General features: G+C 42.8%; 1 pseudogene; it reads left to right on the forward strand.

Moving 5' to 3' along the window:
- Positions 1–15,398, forward strand: part of LOC141022482 (uncharacterized) — a 96,618-nt pseudogene that overhangs the window by 47,271 nt on the left and 33,949 nt on the right.

The following is a 15,398-nucleotide window of genomic DNA, read 5'->3' on the forward strand; positions in this document are numbered from 1 at the left end:
AACACGACGATGTTCCGTGTCAGATGGGCTAAGAATGTCGAAAGAGAAAACCGGAATTTCACTACCATGACTATACCCGACGCCAAGAGCGCTACCATGAACGCTATCGCAAAAAATAGCCATGGGTACACGCTAAGCACGTGACACAATGCTTCTTCATAACCGACCCGTGCAATCCCAGCCGTGTTGTCGTGAGGAAAGGCAAAAGGAACATCATTGGAATGGATGGAGTCGCCAACGAGGAAGACTACGATCAGTATGGCAACCTAATAAGGGAAGATGACGATGATGATGAAGTATACGTCAAAAGAAGAATCAATACTACATTACCTAAGAAAAATCGTACTCCATGGAAAAGGCAAAGTCACAATGAGGGGCTCAATTGTTCTTCAACGAACAAGAAGGGAAAGAAGCTGACTCAAAAACAAAAACATCAACGCTGAGGAACCGTATGTTATCGGTCAAATGATGTAATATATATATATATATATATGTTCCTATTTTGTATACATATTTAACCGTCAAATGATGCAATATATATCGCCTTCCCTTCGTTCATTGCTCTCGGAAAAAAAGAAAAGAAAAGTGAGAGAAAATAAAGGAAAAGAAAAAGGAAAACTAGTTATAGCAGTAGCGCTTTACTGAAAAAGAGCTACAGCTAGTCAAGGTAGCAGTAGCGGTTTCCGTATAAAACCTATATAGCTGCCTGTAATAGTAGTAGCGCATTTGCTCTAAAAGCTCTACTGCTACGTCCCCTTGACCCAAAACCCTCACTCTCTCTGCTTCATCCCGCCTCTTTTCCCCACAAATCCCCACTCTCTCTTCCCCCGTCACACCGCTGGGGCCCTGCCCTTGTTGTGCCCCGGCGCTCGCCCCCGACCCCGATGCGCCACGCCTCCCTCCTCTGCTTCCTCCCCTCCCAACCTCGGCCGTCGTCGGGCCTGCCTCCTCGCCCCTGCACCCTCTGTAACCCCTCCAGCGGTCCTCCTCTCTCTACCAGCTATGGTTCTTCGGTTAATTTACTTAGGTTTTAGTTAGGGCAATAGGTTAAGCAATTTAGGGTTAAGCAATTGTAGTTAAAAGAAAAGGCAGCATATAAGCAATTGTCCAAATCAATATCCCTTGTTAAAGCAAATTTAGGTAGGCTGAATTTAGGTAGGCTGAATTTATATGCAAATTTGAACTGGACATGTGATATGTGGACATGTCATGTTTTGGACACGTCATGTTTGGGATTTGGACATGTCATTTGGACATGTGATGTTTTGGACATGTCATATATGGAAAATGATGATTATGTGCAGCGTAAATGATCCGAGTGGCCTATGTTATGCCGGAATGTTGATTCATTTTGGTTTCGGTGAATTTCAGGCGCTCGATATGTCCATTTTTTAGCAAAGGTCATGCCGAAATTTTCCGTGAATTTTGGCATGATTTGTGCTAGATAGTAGGCATATCGAGTGCTGGGACTTACTGGGAAACGACATTCCGGCAAATATAGATTTCTTTTTTATGTCATTTCTCATTTTTCATACTTTTAGAATTAAACGAGGAGACTTAATCATAGGAAACATGTCGAACAACGAAAAAATTGGGCCTTCTGACCAAGATGCAGACGAGATTGATTATGAGGCTGAACAAGAGTACCTCGACTATTTGACTGCTACGCATGGTTTGCAGGTCAGGCTCGATGATGGTACTGACGCCGACATCGACACCGACGGCGCCGGCACCGATGGCGGCGCCGAGACCGATGGCGGCGTCGAGACCGGCGGGGAACGTACCGGCGGGGAAGATACCGGCGGGGAAGGTACCGGCGCCGATGCCGCTACTGAAAGGAGGAAGCAGAAGAAGCAGAGGATACGAAAACCTAACAAACTAGGGATTGGACGACTAGTGATCACAAAGATGGCACCTGGCAAGTTTGAGCCATTAGAGCCGGAAGAACCTCGCAAGTGCTATGGGAACCAAGTAGGTTGCATCCTATAGGAATGCGTGAGCATCAACGACGATGACTTAAGGAGTAAAGAACATTTGACGCAGTTGCTTCTGACGAAGTTGCACAAAAGATTCAAGTTCCCCGACCGTATGATGATCCGAAGATGAAAAAGATTAACAATCACACCATGGGCATGTTCAGCAATAATTTGGCCTCCGGGAAAGGGAGGGTGAAACGAGCTATTGAGGCTGACGAACCCCTGTCCAAGATTCTGGAGGAAAATCCGACACTTACGGAAGAGGAGTTTGAAAAGTTCAAGGACACTTGCGCTACCGAGGCAGCCAAGGCTAAGGCTGCGAAATTCAAGAGCCTTCAGCAAAGGAACACGGGGAAGCATCGCCTCGGAAGTCGTGGCTACATCGGTAAAAGGCCCATATGGGATAAGGAGGACGCAGAACATGAAGCCGCGGGTATCCCAGACCCCTTCGCGAAATTCACCAACCCCTTGGAGCATGACTTCATCCGGGCCCGCTACAAGTGGGACAAGGAAAAGAAGGTTTTTTACACGGACTAGATCACGAGGAAATAGATTAGACTACTGGTAATTATTCCTTTACCACCTTTCATTTAGCTCCATATCTAGTCGACTAAACATTCCTAAACGGTTCACGCTCCTTCTGCAGGAGAAGCAACACCAGCTTGCAGCCGAAAGCCCTGCTTCTCTGATGAGGCCCAAGTGGGACACCCCTCTCAACCGGGCCTTGAACGAACTTAAGGGACTCCCTTAGGGCCAGCGGCCGCAATATGGTCGTGTGCACGGCGCTGGAGACGGCGCCACGTGGAAGGTGTTTTACAACGAGGGCCCAGATGCCAAGAAGCAGAAAAAGAAGTTTAGTCACGCGGACATCCACGCGAAGGTGAAACTTGCGGTCGAGAAAAAAGCAGCTAAGGACGCGAAAAAACAGCCGAGGAGAAAAATGAGTTGCTACAGCAGGCAGTCAATGCAGCTGTAACTACCTGCATAAATGATTTCTCTACTAACTTGGTTCCATCTATCATCAATTGGACGAAGGAAAATCCAGACAAGACGGTACATGATTTCCCGTTGCCCAGTTTCGTCGGTAGAAACTCCATGAACAACAACACCACCGCACCATCACTTGCTCATGCAACCGGGCATCCTCTCGCAGTCGCTCCCGCTCATAGCAGCCCGACCTCAGTCTCTGGCGCGCTAGGTGGGCCTTCATCTTTGGCTGAGCTCGACGCCGTCACGGTAATTACATGTTGCACCAACGTATATATATATATATATATATATATATATATATAGAATATTCCATTTTCGTTGCCTTTCGGATGTTTTACGCGACAGACATATGTGTTTGCAGACCGAAGAAACCCCGTGCACCATACTCTACTTGATCAAAGGCCAGAAGGTGGACGTGGGAAAGGGGATGATAATGAACCCCTTGCAACCCACGTTCTACAACCAGCCAATCCCCGCTTGGCACTTCAGGGTTAGCTTGTCTAGTGTGAAATCGGGGCACGAGGATTTGCCTCCTCCAGTACAGCATGTGGGAGAGGACGACGAGACTCCGCCGCGGATTGGAAACTGCAAGGGTTGGGTGCTGCTATGGCCGAAGAATCTTATTCGTCTGGAGCCGGCCGAGAGCACACCAATAAGCACACATCAACAAGCATGTGCTACGCAATTACCAGCTCCTGTAGTGCCGGGTGAGAGCGGCGGACGACGTGATGAAGGGGGTGCAATGGTACTGGCTAATGTAATCGGTCCTGTAGAATAGAGAATGGATGATGAGACGGAGGTCGAACCTATGGGTTTCCTCAATTGAAATGCGTATGACTATGACATAGATATGATGAGTCAACCATATGACGAATCGGGCAATCAGCATGCTAATGAGGATATGGATGATATGCCCGGGCAGGAAGGTCGTAGCAGGGATTGCAAAAAGTCTTTCTTCATGAAATCCTCACAGGACACGCCTGAAGATGCCGCCTCAACACAGGCTCAACTAGCCGGGGGTCGTACAGTACTTAGCCCGGGAACACTAGGCAGGGGTTAAGGAAGGGTCTGGAAGGTGTGACCAAGAAAAAGGACAGGAAGAGATCAAGGAAGATAGCTGCCTCCAAACAAGCCAGAGCACATAGCAGCGAGATGATGGATTCTGAAGAGCCCGTACCCGTGAAAGGTGCGTCCATGTTCCATCTCACGGGCGAGCCGACGCTACCGCCGAAACCGCTGGAGGCACTATCAGGGGATCTCAGGAGACTACACGACCATGTGCTGTCGACTGAGAAAAGCCTACTAGCCTCAAAGGATCCAGGATATCCGACATACGCGGCTCGTGTGCCTGAGGGGAAGTGCTACATCGACACACGGCCCGCGGAGGTGTTCTTCCCGTGGTTGACCATATCTTTGATATGTTTCTGACAAGGCGGCTCGATTTTACAATCATCTGCCTTTTTGCGCTACTTATGATCTCCGTCATGAGGAGAGAAGAAGTCTCGCAAATCTGTGGGGCGGATCTGTACTACATGCACGAGTCTTTCTGGAGTCTCGGCGACTTTGAGCGTGAAACTACTAGGGACTACCTCCAAAACTTCATGGTACAGAATAAGGACAAGGAAATTGTCCTCGTGCCTTATCATCCAAAGTAAGTCAGTTCCGAACAACCCTTTCGTACATTTCAATCATTCCTTCTCGCTCATATGGAGAATTATTTGAGGTGTCTTTTCCCCGCAACAACGGGCGCGCCGTCCTTATCGTTCTTTACCCGCGAGTCTCCCACGCCGTGTATTTCGACCCTTCCAGAGACTACGAGAAAAAGGACTACACCCACATAATGAATATTCTAGGTGATGCTCTCCAAGGCTTCAGCATTAGAGGTGGCCACATGCAGATCAGGAAACAAACTTCATCCATGTCCCAAAACCAAGCAAGAAGGATGGATTCTACATCGTCCATCTCATGATTGAGTTCAGCACGGATCACCAAAAGCTTCGAATGACAAGCAGAAATGATGATCATATCCACAAGTGGCTAGAATCTCATGGAGAAGAGGGTTATAAACTTAGAGATGACTTCTTTCGCATCTAAAGGGACATTGCGACGATCATCATGAAAGAAGTCGTCGATGAGAAGGGGATGTTCCACCATGTCCCTATATCGTGAGCTGACGTCCGAACTCGCATTGGCATGCAACGTCTAGACCTCACGCTGTTCAAGAAGCTAGGGTCCATTCTCGATGACATGGAAGGATGGAACTTCTAGTGATTTTACGATGCCGATGATGATGATATGTGTCGGTTGAACTTGTATACTTTCTATAGCGATGAAACTTTGTGATCTCCACGGTCCCTACCGAACTTGCGTAACGCTACTTTGTTAGTTTGCGTACGATGACCTGCGTACCTCTAGTTAATTAGTTTGCGTACTGTATGTTGCATCTAGTTGCTAACCATTTCTTTTTCGTGTTGCTCTAGTATATTTTGTTGCATAGGATTGTACATCCTCTTGATGAAGATGCATCTCTAACAGGTACCTAGTTTCTTGATGGCGAAGTGCTATGTCGGGTACGAAGATGTTGCTCTAGTGTATGACGAGTGGCATGAGTGTCAGGCGCAAGTGCAGGGGGTCTCAGGCGCCAGCCATAAAGGCTTCAAAAGCAGACAAGAAGCACAAGCTAGTTACTTGAGGTTTAGGCGAGCGCGAGAGAGGACTCATGACCGCGGCCTCATGTACTGCATAGTTCCACTATCACTCATAGTGATAGCACTTCTTGCATATATCATTGTTTAGATGGATGACGTTGTAGTTGCAAGTATTCGATACTTGCATGTATCGCTATTTTTGAGATGATGACGAGATACCACTTTGTGTTGGATGATGATTATGATGAGACTATTTATATGTATATGCTATGATTACATTTGTGGTCTTGTAGCGATTTGTATGTGTATGATGATGACATTTGTATGTGCTAAAGATTCTTGTATAAAGCCTGTTCAAATACAAAACAAATATGCAGAAAAAAAATCAAAAACTACTAAAATTAGCAGTAGCGAGTGGAGGAAAGTTAGCAGCAGCGTGACTATAGCAGTAGCACGTACGGCCAAACCATGCTAGAGCTATTAGCAGTTGCGAGCTTCCACGCAGCACACTGCTGCTACACTTGTATAGCAGTAGCGCGGGCGCGCATGCGCTGCTGCTATGGGTTAGCTGTAGCGCCCTATTAGTAGCGCCAGTGCCCGTGCTACTGGTAGGCCAAAAACCCGCGCTGCTGCTAGGCTTTTCCCTAGTAGTGTATGCTCTTGTTTTACTGCCACGTTTATTTGCGCTGGTGGCCAATTTTTACGGCAAGTGTATGTAATATGCTACTTTGTTCCCTATATTTGCACTCGTGGCGAACTTTGATGCCCAGTGGATGTAATAGGTGTAATAGCTGTAATAGGCTAGCGTTAGGTACTTTCTTATTTATTTCCTTATTGTCCAGTTTTTATAATTACATCCCATTTATTATTTATTAAAGCCCATTTTCTTGTTAAGCCTAATGCATCCCTCCTAGGAAAGATTTGCAGCCCAGCGGGGCGGAGAATAACAAGTTGACCTTGCCTGGGTATTCCTCAAAAAATGTATAGCTGGGCTAGCCATTTTCAGCTAGAAAACAATTAATATCTGGGCTGGATATCCAGCCTGCGCTAGACGGGCCACCGCCCGCCAAGTTAATACCCTGCTCTCCTCTGCACAAAAACGAAAACATCGCTCAAGAAAAACTCTGCAATGCTCACACCTTAAAAACACAAATACTGCTCGGGTTGCTTGGTCCCAGCCGTCGGCCGCTCCTTGTGCAATTCTCTCATTTATTGACTACATAGGTTGACAATGGTGGGGGACTGTGATGTCAGGAAACCAGGAGGAAGCAAACAAATTGTAGTTGTATATAATAAGGAGGCACTTCCGTACGTGCGGCTATGGCCGTGGTGGGTCCCCACTGTCATCCTCTCCAAGTAAAGTCATCTCCTCATTCCTCATGTCCATTCACCATGTTGACAACGCGAGACGGCGGTGCCATGGCGAGCACAACAACTCGAAGGACTATGCAGAGGGCTGATGACCCACAAGTATAGGGGATCTATCGTAGTCCTTTCGATAAGTAAGAGTGTCGAACCCAACGAGGAGCAGAAAGAAATGATAAGCGGTTTTCAGCAAGGTATTCTCTGCAAGCACTAAAATAATAGGGAACAGATAGTTTTGTGATAGGATAATTGGTAACGAGCAACAAGTAACAAAAGTAAATAAAGCGCAGCAAGGTGGCCCAATCCTTTTTGTAGCAAAGGAGAAGCCTGGACAAACTCTTATATAGAGAAAAGCGCTCCCGAGGACACATGGGAATTATCGTCAAGCTAGTTTTCATCACGTTCATATGATTCGCGTTCGGTACTTTGATAATTTGATATGTGGGTGGACCGGTGCTTGGGTGCTGTTCTTACTTGAACAAGCATCACACTTATGATTAACCTCTATTGCAAGCATCCGCGACTACAACAAAAGTATTAAGGTAAACCTAACCATAGCATGAAACATATGGATCCAAATCAGCCCCTTTCGAAGCAATGCATAAACTAGGGTTTAAGCTTCTGTCACTCTAGCAACCCATCATCTACTGATTACTTCCCAATGCCTTCCTCTAGGCCCAAATAATGGTGAAGTTTTATGTAGTCGATGTTCACATAAGACCACTAGAGGATAGACAGTATACATCTCATCAAAATATCAAACGAATACAAAATTCACATGACTACTAATAGCAAGACTTCTCCCATGTCCTCAGGAACAACGTAACTACTCACAAAGCATATTCATGTTCATAATTAGAGGGGTATTAATATGCATATAGGATCTGAACATATGATCTTCCACCAAATAAACCAACTAGCATCAACTACAAGGAGTAATCAACACTACTAGCAACCTACTAGTACCAATCCCGGAATTGGAGACAAGAATTGGATACAATAGATGAACTAGGGTTTTGAGAGGAGACGGTGCTGGTGAAGATGTTGATGGACATTGCCCTCTCCCGATGAGAGGAGCGTTCGTGATGACGATGGCGATGATTTCCCCCTCCCGGAGGGGAGTGTCCCCGGCAGAACAGCTCTGCCGGAGCCCTAGATTGGTTCCGCCTCGTGGCGGCGGAGTCTCGTCCCGAAAGGTTGCTTATGATTTTTCCCTCGACGAAAGACTTCGTATAGCAGAAGATGGCCACCAGAGAACCAACAGGGGGCCCACGAGGCAGGGGGGCGCGCCCTAGGGGGTAGGGCGTGCCCCCTACCCTCGTGGCCAGGTGGGGCCCCCTCTGACGTACTTCTACCGCTCAATATTTTTTATTATTTCCAAAAATGACTTTCGTGGAGTTTCAGGACTTTTGGAGTTGTGCAGAATAGGTCTGTAATATTTGCTCCTTTTCCAGCCCAGAATTCCAGCTGCCGGCATTCTCCCTCCTTATGCAAACCTTGTAAAATAAGAGAGAATAGGCATAAGTATTGTGACATAACGTGTCATAACAGCCCATAATGCAATAACTATCAATATAAAAGCATGATGTAAAATGGACGTATCAACTCCCCCAGGCTTAGACCTCGCTTGTCCTCAAGCGAAAGCCGATAACGATAAATATGTCCACATGTTTAGAGGTAGAGGTGTCGATAAAATAAGATACGGACATGAGGGCATCATGATCATGCTCATAACAGCAGCATAGATGGATATTGTCATATGATTTCTTATGCTCAAGTAATAATCTATTCACAATGCAAAAGTATGAATCAGAAACTTTATTGAGAACCAACAAACTATAATCTCAGTCATTGAGGCAATTGCAATTTATCATAATATCAGAAAGAGTCTATGTCAGAGCTTTCTAGCAAGTCCACATACTCAACTATCATTTAGTCTTTCATAATTTCTAACACTCACGCAATACTTGTGGTTACGGAGTTTTAATCGGACACAAAGAAAGATAGGGGCTTATAGTTTCGCCTACGAACCTTTTACCTCAAGGGTAATGTCAACAATAATAGCTCGTGCTAACCCACATCCAATTAGATATATGTATCAGGATCTTTCCAACATCCCGTGCTTGCCAAAGGATAAAATGTAAAAAGTAAAGGTGAAGATCACCATGACTCTTGCATAAGGTAGAAGATGATAATAAAAGATAGGCCCTTCGCAGAGGGAAGCAGAGGTTGCCATGCGCTTTTAGGGTTGGATGCACAAAATCTTAATGCGAAAGAACGTCACTTTATATTGCCACTTGTGATATGAACCTTTATTATGCAGTCCGTCGCTTTTATTTCTTCCACATCACTAGATCATATAAAGCTTATTTCCTCCACACCAATCAATCATACATATTTAGAGAGCAATTTTTATTGCTTGCACTGATAACAACTTACTTGAAGGATCTTACTCAATCCATAGGTAGATATGGTGGACTCTCATGGCAAAACTGGTTTAAGGGTTTTTTGGAAGCACAAGTAGTATCTCTACTTGGTGCAAAGAATTTGGCTAGCATGAGGGGGAAAGGCAAGCTCAACATGTTGGATGATCCATGACAATATACTTTATCTCAGATATAAGAAAACATAACCCATTACGTTGTCTTCCTTGTCCAACATCAACTCTTTAGCATGTCATATTTTAATGAGTGCTCCCAATCATAAAAGATGTCCAAGATAGTATATTTATATGTGAAACCTCTCTTTCTTTATTACTTCCTATTAATTGCAATGATGACCAAAGCTATGTTTGCCAACTCCCAACAATTTTTAATCATCATACTCTTTCTATGTGAAGTCATTACTCTCAATAAGATCAATATGATTTCTTTATTTCTTTTTATTCTATTCTCTTTTCTTTTATTCACTCAAGATCATAGCAAGATAATGAAGCCCTTAACTCAACACTAATCTTTATTATATATAGCTCACGGACTCGATTACATAGAGAGATCATAAAGCAAAACTCAAAACTAGATCATGCCATAAACTTTATCCTACTAGATCAAGATACTACTAATAGGATCGAACTAAGAAAATCGGTAAAGACAGGAGATGTGATGGTGATACGATACCGGGGCATCTCCCCCAAGCTTTGTAGTTGCCAAGGGGAGTGCCATACCCATGTGATTATGTCTCCTTCTTTGGTGATGGTGATGTGATATTCTTGGCGATAATGCCCCTCACGATACGATTCTCTTCCTCGAGCTTATTGAGTTGCTGCTTGAGATCCATTATCTCCTTACGAAGCTTCCCTGTAACGGCTAAAGCTCCTTGCACCCAAGGGTGTTGCATAGCTGCGGGAGAACAAGTAACACTTTTCTTCATATTTTCATAAGAAAGAAATCTAACATTGGAAGGGATAACCGAGTTTGGAATAGTTGAGCTCTGTAGTTCCCCCATCGTGAACCCAGCTCGGAAGCGACTAGTGACTTCTTGATCCTCCATGGCATCTATCCTCATCAAGTCAGCCTCCATCTCTTCCTCCGTTGCTGGCCCAAAGTGGTCAGCATCACTGTTTGCCCTTGGTTCCGAGGCCGGATGAGACACTCGGCTCTCCCCCACTGACTCTTGAGAAGACATCTTGCTCTAATCTGCAGCAGCAACAGCTCGAAACAAGAACAGAGGATAATTGCGTGATACGGGAGTCAAAACCTTCGGGAGATTATATAATGAATTTTTACCGACCAAAATACGAATCGTGTAAGAAAACGGAGTCCGGAGAGCACACGAGGTGCCCACGAGGTAAGGGGGCGCGCCCAGTAGGGTAGGGCACGCCCTCCACCCTCGTGGAGCCCTCATGTCCTTCCCGGACTACTTCCCATTTTTCTATTTTTCTAAATATTCCAAAACGGAGAAATATTGCCATAAAAATTGTTTTGGAGTCGGTTTACTTACCGTACCACATACCTATTCCTTTTCGGAGTCTGAAACGTTCCGGAAAGTGTCCCTTATGTATTCCTCCGGGGTTACGGTTTCAATAACGTTGGTTTCAACATTTATTGGATTACCTGAGATATAATGTTTGATTCTTTGACCGTTCACCACCTTCGGATTTCTGCCTTCGAAGTTGTTGATTTTTATGGCACCGGAACGATAGACCTGCTCGATAACGTAGGAGCCTTCCCATTTGGAGAGAAGTTTTCCTGCAAAAAATCTTAAACGAGAGTTGTATAGCAATACATAGTCACCTACATTAAACTCACGCTTTTGTATCCTTTTGTCATGCCATCTTTTAACTTGTTCTTTAAACAACTTATAATTTTCATAGGCTTGAGTTCTCCATTCATCAAGTGAGCTATTATCAAATAACCTGTTCTCGCCGGCAAGTTTGAAATCATAATTGAGCTCTTTAATAGCCCAATAGGCCTTATGTTCTAGTTCGAGAGGTAAGTGACATTATTTACCATAAACAATTTTATACGGAGACATACCCATAGGATTTTTATATGCAGTTCTATAGGCCCATAATGCATCATCAAGTTTCTTGGACCAATTCTTTCTAGATCTATTAACAGTCTTTTGAAAAATTAATTTGAGCTCTCTATTACTCAATTCTACTTGACCACTAGACTGCGAGTGATAAGGAGATGCAATTCTATGATTAACATCATACTTAGCAAGCATTTTTCGGAAAGCACCATGAATAAAATGTGAACCACCATCAGTCATTAAATATCTAGGGACTCCAAACCTCGAAAAAATAACTTCCTTAAGCATCTTAATAGAAGTGTTATGATCAGCACTACTAGTTGGAATAGCTTCTACCCACTTAGTAACGTAATCAACCGCACCTAAATACGTGTATAACCATTAGAGGCAGGAAAAGGTCCCATATAATCAAAGCCCCAAACATCAAATGGTTCAATAACGAGTGAATAGTTCATAGGCATTTCTTGACGTTTACTAATATTACCAATTCTTTGACATTCATCACAAGATAAGAGAAACTTACGGGCATCCTTGAAGAGAGTAGGCCAATAAAAACCGGATTGCAATACCTTATGTGCAGTTCTGTCTCCAGCGTGGTGTCCTCCATATGCCTCGGAGTGACACTTGCGTAGGATCTGTTCCTGTTCATGCTCAGGTACACAACGTCTAATAACACCATCTACTCCTTCTTTATAAAGATGTGGGTCATCCCAAAAGTAATGTCTCAAATCATAGAAAAACTTTTCTTTTGCTGGTATGTGAAACTAGGTGGTATAAGTTTAGCAACAATGTAATTAGCATAATCAGCATACCAACGAGTACTACAAGACGCATTTATGACATTTAATTTCTCATCGGGACATCTATCATCAATAGGTAGTGGTTCATCAAGAACATTTTCTAACCTAGACAAGTTGTCTGCAACGGGGTTCTCAGCTCCCTTTTTATCAACAATATGCAAATCAAATTATTGTAGCAAGACAACCCATCTAATAAGTCTTGGTTTAGCATCTTTCTTTTCCATAAGATATTTAATAGCAGCATGATTCGTGTGAATAGTTACTTTAGAATCAACAATATAAGGTCTGAACTTATCACAAGCAAATACGACTGCTAAAAATTCTTTTTCTAGTAGTAGCATAATTTCTCTGGGCATTATCTAGAGTTTACTAGCATATTGAATAACATTTAATTTCTTATCAACTCTTTGCCCTAGAACAGCACCTACAGCATAATCACTAGCATCACACAAAATTTCAAAGCGTAAATTCCAATCAGGTGGCTGAACAATAGGTGCAGAGATCAATGTTTTCTTAAGTATTTCAAATGCTTCTACACAATCATCATCAAAGACAAATGGTATATCTTTTTGTAATAAATTAGTCAGAGGCCGAGAAATTTTTGAGAAGTCCTTAATGAACCTCCTATAAAAACCGGCGTGACCAAGGAAACTTCTTATACCTTTGATGTCCTTGGGACATGGCATCTTTTCAATAGCATCAACCTTGGCTTTGTCAACCTCAAGACCTCTTTCAGAAACTTTATGCCCGAAGACAATACCTTCATTAACCATAAAGTGGCACTTTTCCCAATTCAAGACAAGGTTAGTTTCTTCACATCTCTGCAAAAATCGATCAAGGTTGCTCAAGCAATCATCAAAAGAGGATCCATAGATAGAAAAGTCATCCATGAAAACCTCACAAATCTTTTCACAGAAGTCAGAGAATATAGCCATCATACATCTTTGAAAGGTAGCAGGTGCATTACATAAACCAAAAGGCATACGTCTGTAAGCAAAAGTACCAAAAGGGCAAGTAAAAGTAGTCTTTGATTGATCATTGGCTGACACAGGATTTTGAGAGAAACCAGAATAACCATCTAGAAAGAAAAAATATGTATGTTTGGATAATCTTTCTAGCATTTGATCGATAAAAGGTAAGGGGCAATGATCTTTCTTAGTAGCCTTATTTAATTTGCGGAAATCAATTACAATCCTATAACCTGTAATAATTCTTTGCGGAATCCATTCATCTTTATCATTAGGAACGACAGTAATACCTCCCTTCTTAGGCACACAATGGACAGGACTTACCCACTGACTATCAGCAACGGGATAAATTATACCTGCCTCCAGGAGCTTTAGTATTTCTTTTCTTACCACTTCTTTCATCTTAGGATTCAACCGTTGTTGATGATCACGAACTGGTTTGGCATCTTCTTCCAAATTTATTTTATGTTGACATAGAGTGGGACTAATGCCCTTAAGATTATCAAGAGTGTATCCAATAGCAGCACGGTGCTTCTTCAGAGTTTTCAATAATCTCTCTTCTTCATGCTCTGAAAGGTTAGCACTAATAATAACATGATATATCTTTTTCTCATCAAGATAAGCATATTTAAGCTCAAACACGGGATCACCCTTGGGTGGAGGAGGATCCCCTAGGATTTCAACAGGCAAATTGTGTTTCATGATAGGTTCCTGTTTAAAGAATACTTCATCTATTTCCCTTGTTTCATTCATAAACATATCATTTTCATGGTCTAGCAAATATTGTTCTAAAGGATCACTAGGATGTACGACAATAGAAGCAAGACCAATAATTTCATCCTTACCAGGCAATTCTTCTTCACGGTGTTGTCTACTAAATTTAGAGAAATTAAACTCATGAGACATATCACCCAAGCCAATGGTAACAACACTCTTTTGGCAGTGTATCCTAGCATTAACTGTGTTCAAGAAGGGTCTACCCAATATAATGGGACAAAAGCTATCTTGTGGGGAACCTAGAACAAGAAAATCAGCAGGGTATTTAGTTTTCCCACACAAGACTTCAACATCTCTAACAATTCCAATAGGTGATATTGTATCTCTATTAGCAAGTTTGATGGTAACATCAATACCTTCTATCTCAGCAGGTGCAATTTCATGCATAATTTCTTTGTATAAGTCATGAGGTATAGCACTAGCACTAGCACCCATATCACATAAGCCATGATAACAATGATCTCCTATTTTAACAGAAATAACAGGCATGCCTACCACAGGTCTATGTTTATCTTTAGCACACGGTTTAGCAATTCTAGCAGTTTCACCGCAGAAATAAATAACATGCCCATCAATATTATCTGCCAAGAGATCTTTAACAATAGCAATATTAGGTTCAACTTTAACTTGCTCAGGAGTTGTATAAGTTCTAATATTGCTTTTACTAACCACAGTTGAAGCTTTAGCATGATCCTTTATCCTAACAGGGAAAGGTGGTTTCTCAACATAAGAAGTAGGAACAACAGGATCATTATAAGTGATAGTCTTTTCTTCAACTTTAGTACGTGCAGCTACTTTTACTTCTATGGGAGGATGATATTTAAACCACTTCTCCTTGGGGAGATCAACATAAGTAGCAAAGGATTCACAGAAAGAAGCTACTGTCTCAGAGTCAAGTCCATATTTAGTGCTAAATTTACGGAAAACATTAGTATCCATAAAAGATTTAACACAATCAAACTTAGGTGTCATACCTGACTCCTTACCTTTGTCGAGATCCCAATCTTCAGAGTTTCGTTTAATTCTATCCAATAAATTCCATTTGAATTGAATAGTCTTCATCATAAAAGAGCCAGCACAAGAAGTATCGTGCATGGTGCGATTGTTATCAGAAAGCCGAGCATAAAAACATTGAATAATTATTTCTCTTGAGAGCTCATGATTGGGGCATGAATATAACATTGATTTAAGCCTCCCCCAAGCTTGAGAGATGCTTTCTCTTTCTCTGAGGCCAAAAAATATACATATAATTGCGATCACGATGAACAAGATGCATAGGATAAAACTTCTGATGAAATTCCAATTTCAGTCGTTTGTAGTTCCATGACCCCGTATCATCACATAGCCTATACCATGTCGATGCATCTCCCTTCAAAGATAAAGGGAAGACCTTCTTCTTAA

The sequence above is a fragment of the Aegilops tauschii genome, chromosome 5 (assembly GCF_002575655.3).
Source record: "Aegilops tauschii subsp. strangulata cultivar AL8/78 chromosome 5, Aet v6.0, whole genome shotgun sequence".
Lineage (NCBI taxonomy): Eukaryota > Viridiplantae > Streptophyta > Magnoliopsida > Poales > Poaceae > Aegilops > Aegilops tauschii.